Genomic DNA, 14729 nt, shown 5'->3' on the forward strand with positions numbered 1-14729 from the left:
CTTAATTGAGCGTAAAGAATGTGAGGAATGTGGAGTAGACCGCATGAGGAGGGCTGCTGCAGCCCCCTTGGGGATCTGGGATTCTGAGCTCTGGATGGGAGAACTACAGAGGGCTGCTGAACCCCACAAAGTGTGTCGTTCCTGGGCCCCCCACCCTTCCCCACGGTGGCCAGTCCACTTCTCCAACCTCTGATCGGTTTCCTCTCTGCTCTGGGGTTTTCCCTTCCTTCTCGCTGCACAAAGAATTTCATTTCTCTATAAAACTGGCTACGATCGCCTCTTTTCCCAGGAGTCCGCCTCGACTTAAACCCATGCGACGTTGGCAATCCTTATCCATCTGTAATTCCGGGTAGAACTCGAGAAGCTGTTCACTCTCCTCCGATGGAAGAGGGAGAGGCAATGGTTCTGGCCCCTCGTTGGCCTTGCTTGGCTGCTGGGAACCCTGTGTCCAGGCTGTGGGAAGATCTGAGTCGATGTGTGATGTCCTGCCGCTTAACCTGCCAGGAAGGCAGCCAGGTGAGTGACAGCTGGAGCATTTCCTCTGCCACTTTTCCCTGCCCGGTCAGTCTGGCTTCCTGTCTTCCCTGGTGGAGTGTGACATGGAGGAGAAAGCACAGGTTGAAGACTCCGCCTGGGTTGTGTTCTGGTCTTGTCCTGGGGTCTGTTGGCCGTGTGACCTCAGGAGAAGTTCTGACGTTATCCTCTCTGAGGCTGTTGCCTTCTGTTTTAAAAGGATGGTGGTATTTCCACACTCGCAGCGTTGTAAAGATGAAATGAGACGTGCTGGAGCATGTGAAGCACATAGTAGGCGCTCAGGAGGTATTAGTTTGGCTCTTTGGAGGAAACCGGGAGAAGTCTTTTTTTCTAAAAGAGACGTAGTTTCCTGTGGTGAATGCAGCAGGCCATCCCTAGAGATCATCAAAGAGACAGAGTGACCCTGGGAAACCTGGTCCTAGGACTTCCACCCAGAAAAGTGCCATGGTCAGGGGACTTGGCAATCCTGACTCTGTGGCCCAGGCTGTCTTCCTCCACCTCCCCTCCCCAGGAGGCCGGAGCAGAGGCGATGTTGATTCTGCAGTGGGTGGGGTTCAGGGTATATTTAAAGACAAACTTCCTGCCCAGGAGAGAAGTTCTGTGTTGTGATAGCTAATCTTCCCAGAGTAGTTGAGTGTGGGCTGATCTCATTTTCACAAATAGGACAGGGGTAGGGGCTGGCTGGGATGCAGGCTAAACTCACACAGAGGTAGAGGCTGGGCAAGGTGGTCCTCCATGGCCTGTTCTCACCTAGACTCTGCTGGCCGCCTTCAGCCTCCCACCCCCTCTGCTCACTGGCAGGCCGCTGCCTGGGGTGCTCTGAGAGTGGCAAGGCTGAGAATGCACCGATTATATTCTGCAACTTCTGGAAAGTTCCTGCTGTTAGCGATCTGCAAACCTCCCGAGATGAAAATTCAGTACAAAGTGGGAAGTAAATGGGCCTCGTGAGTGATGGTGTAGGAAGCTTTATCATTGGGGGTGTTTATGTGCAGAGGCCCCCGAGCAGGGCCATGGTCCCCTTCATCTTTATGGAGCCCGGAATGCTGGGTATTAGCGGGGCTTTAGGACAGAGGCTGACCTGCGGGGCTGACACTGACATTTCCCTCTGTTTCCCGGAGCCAGAGACACGTTGCTGCCCTCCCTTCTATGGCAGGAGATGCCCAAGGAGAACTGTAGGGCCACCAGCGGAGAAGGGTCCCAATGATGAAGCTGATTCTGTGGCTGGAGGCCCCAGGGAAGAGAGGCAGCAGGGGTTGGCAGAGAGTGTAACGAGTCTTGGGCAAGGTGGAGTATTCCTTTGTAGGAATCTAGTTTCCCCGGGACCAGGCTGAGCCTTTTCACGAAGTCAGATGCTAGACCTCTCTCCTCCTCAGAGCTGCACCACTCCTGGAGCCTAGAATGCACAGAATTGTGCACTGTCCCCTCCTCCCACCCCTGCCCCCATCCCCATCCCCATCTGGGTCTACATTCCTATTCACAGCCACAGCAGCCCTGACAGCAGCCATGGCTGAGCCACATCTGGGGCTCTGATGGCCACATCTGCATCCGCCCCTCTCAGAGCTGGTTATTTCTATTCTGACTTTTATCTGCATCTGTGGAATCTGGAGGGGATCTGTGGATGGTGGGTTCCTAGCCCCAGATGCTGTCAGTTTCTAGGGGAGGGCTGGGGAGGGACCCCATGTCACCAGGCCCAGGGGAGGTGCTCTTATGGGCTTCAGTGGGAGGCGTTGGCTCCCACCTCTCTGAAGTCATGGATTCCTGGCTCTTGGGTTCCAGGCAGAGAAAGTCGGGAGTGATCCCGCCAGAGCCTCACACCTCACTCCCCAAGCCCTCTCCCTTCCCTTGTTCTACTCTATCGATGCCTTTTGCCCCTTCTCCTCCCCCAGCTAATATACTTACTGTTGCTACTGGTTCCAGGCTCTGGCTCCCAAATGACAGATGGGATGGTGGCAGAAGAGAAAGAGCACTCATGTTGCACATGAGAGGGAGCTAAATGTGGGGTGCGGAAGGAGGGAGACCAAGAAGGAACTGGGTGTAGGTGGCTTTGAGCCATCTCAGGGGTCCCGGGACTGGTTTGGAAAGGGTCCAGTAATGGCAACATGGAACACTTGTAGCCAGCATGTTCTGTGTTTATAGGCCAGGAGGATCCATGAGAGGGCTTTTGGCTTTTAAGCCAGAGCACCTTGGACGATATATAGGCTGGGCATCCCAGCTGGGCTCCGATCAGGCTTCTTTGTGTCCAGAGTTCCTTGGTTGGGTCGCCTTTTCAAGACTGTCGGAGAGTGGTGGGTGTGGGGTGTATGGCATACTGAGCATTTCTTGAGGTAGTCCTTCATGGTTGGACAGACACTCTGGTCATAAGAACTCTGACACAAATCCTGACTCAGGAAGGGATAGAGGACTCCAGAGAGCTGATACCTTTCCTCTGGACTGGCCCAGACCTGCTGGCCTGGGAACTTTGCAGGTCAGTGTCCTCTGAGTGAGGTCCTCTAGGATGAGGGAGGTGGGCCCCCTCTGGTCTCCCTCACTGGCTTAGAGAAGATGTAGGATTTGATGCAGAGAAAAGGAACTGGAGAGGTCTTGAATGGGACTGTATATCAGTGTATGAACAAGCCCATCTATGAGTGTGTGTGTGTGTGTGTGTGTGTGTGTGTTCGACAAACCACTTCCATTTAGAAGGTTGTCATCCCTGTCCTGATTGAGGGTTCCCCTCACTGTGTTCTAGAAGGCTCTGGGACCTTGTGACTTAGAATGGCATTTTGCCTGGCACATTCCCCAGGATGTATCAGAGTATCAGTTGAGCCCAAGTTAAGATTTGACTGATCAGGAAGTGCACCCCCAAAGTGGTGGGGTGGGGGCCGTGGTGATGGAATCCTCAGTGATTTCGCTGGGAGTTAACCAGGTGTGGGGTTGTTCTCCCGGATCAGACACTTCCCAGCCCTGCTATGATTCTTATGTCATTCTGCAATGGGTTTCTAGGCTCTGTGACTTCAGAGCCAACTCAATATCTGAGCAGAGACCCTCATTTGAATCTTACCTGGTAGAGCAGATCTGGTTTGGATCTTATCTGGTTTGGATTCTAGAGCAGCCAAAGTGTTCCCCGTGCAGACAGAGGACATCCCTGTTAAGGCTCCAAAGTCACCCTGTGAAATGTTCCTGATGGGAGCAGTGATTCCACCAGTCCCAAATGTGACCGGTGGCACTTTACTAGGTAACTAGCCTGATCTTTCTGAGCCTCAATGTTCTTATCTGTAAAATGGTAGTAATAGTAATACCTAACTCATAGGGTTGGTATTGATTAAATACAGCGATACAGAGAAAGAGCCTATTACAGTGCCTAACACCTCATAAATGCTTAACGCATGCTAACTCTTGCTGTTTGTTAATTCCCACCCCACCACAGACACCTCTGTGTGAGTCAGGCATTTGATTTCCATAGATCAGGGTGAGAGTGTGGAGTTGGGGCTACAGTAAGGTTTTGGATGAGGATGCAGGTATGGGATTGAATTTAGTGATTTTTGGACAGTGTTTGGGTGGAGGTTTGGGGTCCCTGTTAGGGATGGGTGTTAGGATTAAGTTTGGGATTAGGACAACATTTGGGATGGAGGTCCCAGGAAAATTTGGGTTAGGGATGGAGTTGCCCTTAAGGGAAGACTTTTTATCAAGAATAGAATGACTAGGGGCGCCTGGGTGGCTCAGTCGGTTAAGCGTCCGACTTCGGCTCAGGTCACGATCTCACGGTTCGTGGGTTCGAGCCCCGCGTCGGGCTCTGTGCTGACAGCTCAGAGCCTGGAGCCTGTTTCAGATTCTGTGTCTCCTTCTCTCTGTGACCCTCCCCCGTTCATGGTCTGTCTCTCTCTGTATCAAAAATAAATAAAAACGTTAAAAAAAAAAAGTAAAAAAAAAAAAAAAAGAATAGAATGACTACATCCCAGCATAGATGCAGGAGACACACAGGGGCTTTGCAAGTCCGGCTTCCTGGTGGGGGGGAGGGGGGCTGCCCTGGCCTGCACAAGCCCAGAACTTTTCTTAGGATGACATCTTCCCCCTCAAGGCTCTGTGGGGTGCACAAGGTCAGGGCCTTTTGGGGAGCCCTAGGGGGGTCAAGGCTGGAGAGAATGTAGGGAACTCACTGTACCTTCCTTGCTTAGTTCCAGCCCTCCAACACAGTAAGCTCAGCGCTCCCAGCTCGTGGGCCCTCCCACCCCTTGCCACTCCCCACATTTTCACCTGATTCCAGGGTTCTCTGGCCCCAGCAATCTTGCATATCTCCCACCCCAACCCCCACCTTCCTCCAGCCTCCACCTCTTGGGGGAGGTAGGACACAAAGGCTGGATCTTTCCACCAGCCCCATCCTCCTCCCTTGCCTTTCTCCCTCCCGGGGCTGGCAGAGGCCAAAGAAAACAGAGCGCTGCCCCAGCTCACGGCTCACTCTCTCCCTCACTTCCTGCTCCGGGAAGATGGTTTACTCCCTCCCCCGCCCTGGCTCAGGACCTGGCCTTGGTGTCAAGTTTCCACAGAGCTTCCAGAATCGGAGGCCCTGCCTGGGCTCCAGCTGGACCCCTCACCTCTCTCCATGTCACCTCTTGGGCGTCTTTTCTCCCTGGACCCAGCCAGGGCTCTGTGCCCCAATCTCCCGGTAGTGAAATTTTGTTTTTCAGGTGGCGTAAGAAACCAGTGGAAGGAAGGTTTTCTTGGGAGTAGGGGGCATGTAGGATGAGGGTGGGATGGAGGGGGACAGATAGCTGCTGTGCAGAATGGAACTCTGTGGGATGGGTGAGGGAGCCCTGTGGACAGAGGGTCTGAACACACTTCCCTTCAGGCCTGCTGACCCAGTGGAAAACGCTCCTCTTACAGCCTAGTATGAATGATGTCCCTGGAACTGTGCACCAACGTGGCCCCGGCCACTGGGCAGCCTTGATAACCTTCCCCAGGGCAGGCTTCAGTGGGCTGAACAACCCCAGGCTCATTTGTGGCCAGCTCGAGAGACGTATCCCCCCTCAGAACTTCCTGATTTCCAGATCCCCATTCAATCCAGTTTCAAGTCTAGCCACCCTCCCCCCCAAATTGCCTCCGGGGTTCTCAGCCTCCTTTCCTCTGCTCTGGATAGAGCTTTGCCAAAGAGCCCCTCAGCTTCTGAGGGGACTCTGGGGGTTCTGAAGCCCCGGACCTCTGTCTACTCTGCAGACTCACCCTCTCTCTCCAACCGCAGGCCTCTCTTCTGGCCCAAACTGTCCTTCCCCCCTTCTTTTCCACTTGCTCTCCCCAGCTTCCCAGCCCAGAACTTGGGTTCCCTTCAAATTACTGCTCAGTTGACTCGGACAAAAGTTAAGCGTATGGGCTCTGGTGTCTCGCTCCCTGGGTTTGAATACTCATTCCAGCTGGGAAACCTTGGGCAAGACACTGGACGCCTTACGTGTGAAGTAGAGATAATAACTGTATCTAATGCACAGGACTGTTATGAGGATTAAGCAACGTAATGCGGTGACGCATGTAAAGGACTTAGTGTCGTGCCTGGTGCAGAGCACACATCTGACAGGTGACAGCTATTAATATGATTACCACATCTTAACGATCACTCATCTGCACCTGAAGGAATATCCCAGAGAGGCCACTGAGGGATGCTAGGAGAATGAGGGCATTACTCCCCACAGGACTGGTTGGCAGAAATCCTGGTCTGTCCGTCTCCCGCTGCGTAATACCCATCCTGGCGTTTAACCTGAAGTTAGGTCTTGCTTCCTTCCACCTCCCTCCTCCCCTCCCTCTTTGTTTTCTGCACTTGACACTTGTCAAGAACCTACTCTGGCCGGATTCTTTGCGAGGCACTGAAGATACCGTCACAGATAAAGCTCCACAGCCTGAAGTCTGGTCGTGGAGATGGGGGAGACAAGCATGAAAACCAGCAAAGGCAGTGCTGTATCTTAGGTGCCGTGATAGAAGGATGTTCAGATATAGTGGAGCATAAAAGGGCTGAACTGGTAAGCCTTCAAAGCTGAGGGGTCCGGAGAGGTTTTCAGGCAGAGGGGATACTTGAGCAATGACAGTGAGGTGAAGAATGCCACATTTTATTGGGAATATCTTCCCCAGTTTGGAGCTGAGGACTAGAAGCTGAATATGTACTCTGCAGAGAATATCCTTCCTCTGAAGGATGCTAGAACAGCAAGCCTTGTTTGCTCCTTTTAGACTTCATCTAGGAAAGCCCTTCTTCTCTTATCTGAGTGGCTTATCTGCCTCTTCTCCTTCAGGTATTTACTCAGTTGCCACCTTCCCAGGGAGGCCATCCCTGAGTAGCCTATTCTGAATGACAACCTGCACCCCCTCCACAGCTCTATTCCCCCCGCATCCTTCAACTTCCTTTATTTTCCTCCATAGCACTGACTGCTATCTAACATTCCATATATTTTGTTCATTCGTTTCTTTTTGTTGGTCTACTACTACCAAAAGGTAAGCTCCATGAAGACAGGGATTTTTGTCCGTGTTATTCACTCCTGTATCCCTAGTGCTTGAACGGCTTGGCACACAGTAGGGGCTCAAGAAATGCTTGTCAGAGAGGTACTCATCCCCTGACTTATGCCGGAGACATATTTGGTCATTTCTAAAATGGGCCAGGTATGGCCCTGGTGAGCTGTAGCTAATGATCCCCAAATGTCGATTCACAGACGGGCTAGCTACATCAAAATCATTTGAGGGTACTTGTTACATATACAGATTCTGGAATTACACTCACACCTAATGAATTAGAATCTCCACAGTTGGATGCTGCATTTTAGCAAGGGTGCTTGGTGCTTTGATGTGCACCACGGTTGGAAATCACGGCTAGACAATCTGGAAAACGGAATGTGCTTCCTTCATCAATAAGAGAGTCAGGAAGGAACACAGAGAGACCAGTCCAGAGGCTATTGTTATAATCTAACTCATAAGCAAAGGTGGCTTTGGTTCAGGTTGAGGCATCTGAGATGGAGAGAAGTGGATGGATTCAGGGGATGTTCAGGAGCTGAAATCTTGAGATAAATTGCATATGGCAGACAAGGAGAGGAGGTATCAAGAACGGATTCTAGGTTCCAGGCCTGTCCAGATACGTAGATGGAGGTGCTGTTATTCAGATGAGGGACCCTGGAAGAAGGCCTAGTGTGGGAGGTAAGATTATGAGTTTAGTCTTAGATATATTGAATGTAAGGTGCTTTTGGCAACCGGAGGGGAAATGTCAAGTCAATAGTTACATGCCCAGGCCAGGAGGTTTCCAAAGCCAGTCATCTGAAAACATCATGTTCAAAATGGGAGTAGTTGACTTCAAGCTAAGCAAGAAGACTGAGATCAAAGGAGTGAACATGGGCTACCTCAGCATGTTTATCTGTCATGTTTAAAAAATACGCAAACATATACAGTTTCCATTGTGAGAGGCAAATAAAGTAATGGAACCTAAAATAAAATTACATGTGCCCTAAACTTAATTATGCTTTAAAAAAAAAAAAAAAAGAAAGCAGGAACTATACAACTGTAAAATGCATGGGTAGTTGTTATTGAAAGATTTAAATCTTGCTGACACCAATATGAAATGATGGGTTGTGATTCATAGGGAAGGTAATGTGATTTCTGCACATGGGCTCTGACCTTGGGCGCCCCAGCCGGAGTTTGGAGAGTGGTTCTAATTGAATCAACACTGGGCTGGGTGGGGGTGGGGTGGAGATATAATGTCTGCCAGGACTGTGGGAAGAACAATCTCAGTGCACTTTAAACAGAAGGGAAAAAATGGGCCAGCAGACAAGAGGTCGTTCACGGAGAAAGAGGGGTTTGGAAAAGCAAGACGTGTCAAGCTTCTCCAGCCTGGCCCATGGGAGATACACACAGAATGTAAAGAGCAGAGCAGCCTTGTGACCAGAGAATGTCCATTATTTTGGGGGCGAGGGGTGTTTCACTGATATCTTCTGAGTGAAGGGGAACTATTGCCTCAACTGCCCTTTGTTCTGATTCTGGGCCCTCCAAGCAGCCTCCTGGGGATTAATTTGACTTAATAGAGAACACTTCCTAAGCACTCAGAGAACAATAACAGAGAACGTTCCTGTGAGCCCTTATATGCATTATCTCATTTAATGTTTCCAACAACTAATGATGCAGGTAACTGTTATTATCTGGGCATTACAGATGATAGAATGAGGCCACAGAAGTTAATGCACTGGCCCAACGTCACATAGGTAGTGACAGCCAGGCTTTGCTCCCAGGAAGCTGGGATCTCTCTCAGATGCCTTACTCTTAACCACTGCCTCGCACTTGCACACCCACGTGGTGGTGTGGGACGGGGGGTTAAGTCTTCTGGTCCCTGATGAGGGTGTGAGGCATCAATCCCAAGTTCATCTTATAGATTGAAACTCTTGTTTTTATAGCTGCTTGTGTGAATTTTGCTGATCTGCATCTGCTGTTGGCAGACTGACAGAAGACCATCTGACTTCTGGCCTGAAGGGTGGGGGCCAGAAGCGGAACATGGCCCCTCAACCTAATTGCTGCTCCTGGCTGTGGGTCCAGCACCTCGCGCATGGATGGCACTTGAGAATCTTTTCCTGTAGGACCAAATGAAGTGAAGGGGTCACCTGGGGGCCTCCGAGGGGTCTCCTGGCTATCCCCTGCTAATGGCCCCCAAATAAAAAGATGGCACTGGTTTTCGACATCTTTTAGCAAATTTTCAATATTCAGAAATGTTTTTGTCCTGCCAGTTGCAAACTCAGACCGCCTAAGTGAACATTTGTTAACAAAACTCCAAACTTGTGTTATAAACATAGTTATGGAAGGAAAGAAATATCTACTCCCAGATGTAAATTGAACCAAAGTGTACCAGGGCTTTTACTGTAATCACTTTTGGAGAGAAAAATTTCCAAAAGGTCGTTTCCCCCTTCAGAAATTTTCAAATGGAAGGAAACTAGACGTTTTACAAACTTGAAGTCTCGAATGGCTGCGAATGTCTGTAATCCAGAGTCATTTTTTGGAGGCTATATTTCTATATTGCCCACTGGAATGATAACAAACTCGTGGAAAGGAAAGGTTTCCAGCTCAATGGCTTCAAAATGTCCTGTGAGCACTCAGATGATGCCTGAAAGGCAGGCTTAAAGGGATCCAACTCCAAGCCAACAGGGCCATTTACTATTTTAATGCTATTATTATTATTTCAATCTTTAATTTTGAAATCATTATAGATTCACAGGAAGTTGCAGAAAAATATCCAAGGGCTCATGTACTTTTTACCCAGTTTCCCTCAATGGTAACATCTTGGACATTATTATTATTTAAAAAAATTTTAATGTTTATGTATTTTTGACAGAGAGAGAGAGAGAGAGAAAGAGAGAGAAAGAGAGAGAGAGAGAGGGTGTGAGCAGGGGAAAGGCAGAGAGAGAAGGAGATACAGAATCTGAAGCAGGCTCCAGGTTCTGAGCTGTCAGCACAGAGCCTGACGTGGGACTCGAACTCATGAACCACGAGATCGTGACCTGAGCCGAAGTCGGACACTTAACCGACTGAGCCACCCAGGTGCCCCTTGGATATTTTTAATTAAATAAAGAAAATTAAAAAGTAGCTCAGGCCCTTCCAATGGCAAGCACTCAGAAGACTGAATTTACACTTAAACACGGCGTTGATTTAAACGAGGGGAAAATATCTTTTTGCCTAATAAATTGAAGAAGTTTAAAATGTATTTGAAAATGTTCTTTCTTTCTTTTTTTTTTTTTTTTTGAAATGTCGAAGTTGGCCCACAGTCATAGGTAATCGGACAATCAGGTTCCTCCTGCTCATAGCCTGGTGTCATCTGTGCGCATGAGTCCAACCTTATCTTCAAATACTCCTCGTTGTTTTCAGTATTCTCAGTGCAGCTCTTTAGCAATTAAAAATGTCAGCCCCTGTAATGGAAAGTTAGTTAAAAACAAATCTGGAGTAGCCATTACAGTTTCAGTGATATTATAGGGCCAAATGCGTTCTCAGGCATTTTCAGTAATATAAATACCTTCATTTATGGCAACTGAGAACTTTGTGGGGGAATTCATGGCAAGGGAAATTACTAATTTACTACATTTATGTATGTCACTCTCTCCCCCTCTTCTCATGATTGCAATAGAAGAGAGGGAAATTGTTTCAGCTATCAAGTCACATTTGTGTCTCCTAATTTGGGGGGGCGGAAATGATGAGCATTTGCCCATGGAAAGAGTCTGCCCAGTCCTTGTTTTGTGTGAGGGACATTTCATGCAAAACTTTTCTGGTATCAGGCTCTTTCGTCCCCCTCTCTCAAAAAATAATTTACTAACATGAATCTCTACACTTTTCTCCCAACTGTAAATGGTTCTAAGAGAAGATTCAAGGGAATGTCTGTAGAATTCACCCATGTATTTGTTCCAAGTGATGTTTTAAATGATTATTTCTCTAGGACTCCTACTGGAGGTGACAATATCACACAAACCGATTGTGATGCTTTCGCACCAGAGAAATCTTCACCATCCTTGTTTAACAAAATTCGTCCGTAATGAAACATAACCTTACTTTTTAGAGTTTTTTGGAGAGGCTGACCTTTAAAAGCCACTCAAAATCATAAGACATTTAAAACCTATAAGTGATTGAAAACTACTTAAACACCAAGAAGAGGTAGACTAGGACATGTTTGTACCAAAGAATATTATACAGCAATGTGAATGAATGAACTGCCATCAGGTACCTGGAAAAAAATAAGTGACTCACACACACGTAACTGTGAGCAAAAAGGCCAGACAGCACAAAGGATGTTTGATTCCGTTTATATAAAGTTTTAAAATAGGTAAAACTAACCAGTGATGTTGGAAGTTAGCCTTTGGGGGATGGGGTGGGGTAGGTATTCCAAAGGCACAGCAGAAGGGTTTCTGGGATGCTGGGAACATTTTGTTTCTTGATGTTGTTTACCTGGGTGTGTTTGATTTGTGAAAATTCATCATGCTCATCACACTACATACTTAACGAAGTTTGCACTTTCACTATGTAAGTTATACTTCCATAAAGCATTAGAAAAAAAGCCAGTAAGTGCAATGGGATTATGGGAGAGACTGGGTCGCTGGCAGGCATCCCAGCATCCTTCACTGCAGACATGATGGCGGCCTCTATTCAATTCTGTCTCAGACAGGGTGGCGGATGGTGGGGAGGTGGGGCGGGCTCCATGGAGACAGCATAGATGATCTCTAATTATACTTTTCCTTTTAGAAAAAGGAATTTTTTTTTTTTCCAAAAGAGGGACTTTAAATGATAGTTGGTGGAAGAACCTCCTTTATGTCATCTACTCTTGGAATACTTTTCCTACTGACAGATCCCACACACAACTCCCCCAGCTCAGTGCCATGCTGCCTGACAGAGAGGGGTGATAGCACCCACCAGGCTCACAGAACCACAGAACTGGCTTTAAACCTCATCTCTGCTTCTCACCTGCTTTGCCACCCTGGACACCGATCTGTTCTCGAAGCCTTAATATCCACCTAATGGGTTGACACTGAGAATTAAATGAGGCTTTCCAAGGGACATATGTCTGTTACAATGCCCGACATGTGGCAGACATTTGAGAAATTGTTCCTTACTTACATTGTCTCTAATTTTTACTCTGCACAATAGGTATTATTTTTAATCTTACAAATGAGGAAACCCAGCTTGCATGTGGCAGGATCCCACCTAATGAGTGGCAGAGTAGGATTTGGACCCTGACCACCAGCCCTGAGCCGAAGTGCCTAAACTCTCTGCCATGCTGCCTGGAACCCTGTGCCTGCAGCTGGCCATGCTGCTGTGGTTCCAGGACTCCTGGAGATGAGCTCCCGGACCTCTGACTATTTCATTTTCCTGGCTCCCGTGGCTGCAGCTTCTGGAAGCCCGTCTCTCTTCTCTTTCACCTTCTTCCCTAAATGACAACTTCTCTCCTCCCCTCCTGCTGTCTCTGGAGCCCCAGATGCCAGAGCTCCACAGAACAATCTGTGCCCTTTCCTGGGCCAGCCCTGATTTGCCTTCCAGGCTAGCAGTGTCCAGCTTGGGGGGTTCCTGCCCACACCAGGCTTCCTACATCTGAAATTGGCCCAAGAAACCCAAGAAGAGGGTCCAAGCCATAAGAATACTAGTGCTGCTGGGCAGGACTCGCTCTACAATTTGCAGAGCTGAGTGCAAAATCAACATCCAGAGCTCCTTGTTTAAAAAAAAAAAATCAAAACATTAAGAATTTCAAGACAGTGATACCAAGACATTAAACTAAGCATGGGACCTTGGCCCTGTCCCCTTGAATGCTATCTTATGATTCTGCTAAGCGGAGTCCTGAGATTTGTGGCCTTAGACACGGGTCCAGACCCCAGGATCCAAGCTTGTTGGATTCCCTGGTCTCCTTAGAAGGGACAGGATTGTCAGTGAGGTCAGTGGCCTGTGTGTACTCAGGACCTGGGCAGAAAGACTGTGGTGACTTGAAGACTTACAGCCCCAGTGATCCAGGGCTCTGAAGTGACACCAACCTCAGGGGTTAGGTCTCTGTTGTGTGGCCTCAGGCTCTAGGATTGTGGCCTGGCAGATAGGTCGGTGTGCGGTAGGGGGTAGAGGGATGAGGTAGGACGGTGGTGGGGAGATGAAGGACCCTTGGAATAGCTTAGAAGGCCAAAGGAAAGGGGCGCCTGGGTGACTCAGTCCGTTAAGCATCCGGCTCTTGGTTTCAGCTCAGGTCATGATCTCATGGTTCATGAGTTTGAGCCCCGAGTCAGGCAAGTTCTACACTGACAGCTTGGAGTCTGCTTGGGATTCTCTCTCCCTCTCTCCCTGCCACTCCCTGGATCTCTCTCTCTCTCTCTCTCTCAAAATAAATAAATAAACTTAAAAAAAAAAAAAAAAGAAGGCCAAAAGAAAGGGATGAGGGATGCTTGAGATCTGGACCTTGGAGGGAAGTGGGAGATACAGCCTCTATGGTTCAAATAGCTCAGGCTAGGACTTCAGGAAGCTGGTACGGTGCCTAGGACTCTGAGCCTGCAGTGGCCAGAGGCTTCCAGGGCTCCTGAGAGTACATCCTAGTCTCTGAGGAAGGAGCTTAGAGTCATGCCAGCCCAGGAGCACCCCACTGCTTTGGGCTATGAGTGAAGCGGATGACCGTTCTCTCTTCTTCAGTAGAGGCCTCTACGTGCCTTGTGTCCCGGGCCAACCCTTCTGCGTGTATGCCACCTCTTGCACTCCCCCCCACCCCCGCCCCCCATCATGCTACCCCTTCCTCCAGACTCTTTCCTTAGCACGTATTCGGGTAAGAAGAGCGCAGGTTTTGGCATTAGAGAGTTCTGGGCTCCGATTCTGACTTGGCTATTTACTAGGTGTGTGACCCCAGCCAAGTAACTCAACCTTTTTGAGTCTTGGTTTCCCCATTTATAAAAAAGAATAATGAAGGTGCCTGTCTCATAAACTACATAGGAGGATTAAATGGAAAAATATGGTCAGGATGCTGGCCACATCGCGAGTGCTCAATAAAATGATAACTGTTCGTAGTAGTGGCATAAGAAGAATAAGGTCATTAATGTGAACAGGCAATGTGGTATATGGAGATAATTTCTGTTCCAGAATGTGAGTGTAAGACTCAAAGTAGTGTCTGTGGTGTAGAAGCTCCCAGAATGGTGCCTGGTGTCTAGTAGGGTCAAAAAAACCCTGTAAACTGTTTGTTCATCTTCTCTCCAACTTTCCTTTGGGTTCCATCCAGCACTTGGGGCCTCCTTAGATCCAGTCTTAATGTCCCTTAGACAGCCTATGCCACATGACTCTGCCTGGGCGAGCAGCCATGAAGAGAGGGTCTTGAATGTGCAGAGGAGCGGGAGAAGGGCACCTGGAGGGAAGGCCTTGGGCAGACCCTGTGAGAGGGGCAGCCTCACTGGTTATTCTGCCCACAGGTCCCTGCCTCTGGGCACACACCCCAGTGTCTCTGTCTGCCACTCAGCCAGGGCTGGTTTAAACACCTGTGCCTCCATCACACCGAAAGAGGCCCCTGTCTCTCCACTCCTTGGCCAACAATTCAGTCCCGAGCAGGTGGCCCCACTGCCCTGATCTTCCTTACCCTCTTGTCTCCACAACATGCCCCCCCCCCTCTCTTGACTCCTTCCGGCCTTCATCTATTTCCACCCCTATCCAGCTCCCAGCCTGACCCATCTCATGAGATTCTAATCCAAAACCAACCACCCCCACCTCCTGCCTAGCATTTCTGC

The 14729-nt window shown here is 48.9% G+C and overlaps 1 long non-coding RNA gene across 2 annotated transcripts in view; it reads left to right on the top strand.

The window, feature by feature from the left end:
• Nucleotides 1-14729, top strand: part of LOC128773660 (uncharacterized) — a 157575-nt gene continuing 142846 nt past the window's right edge. For both annotated transcript variants that reach the window (XR_008418032.1, XR_008418031.1), the window contains exon 1: nucleotides 1-516. This is a non-coding gene — a long non-coding RNA (uncharacterized LOC128773660). The remainder of the gene's footprint in view (nucleotides 517-14729) is intronic.

The sequence above is a fragment of the Panthera pardus genome, unplaced genomic scaffold, assembly GCF_024362965.1.
Source record: "Panthera pardus isolate Hobbes unplaced genomic scaffold, ASM2436296v1 HiC_scaffold_26, whole genome shotgun sequence".
In the NCBI taxonomy this organism is placed as follows: domain Eukaryota; kingdom Metazoa; phylum Chordata; class Mammalia; order Carnivora; family Felidae; genus Panthera; species Panthera pardus.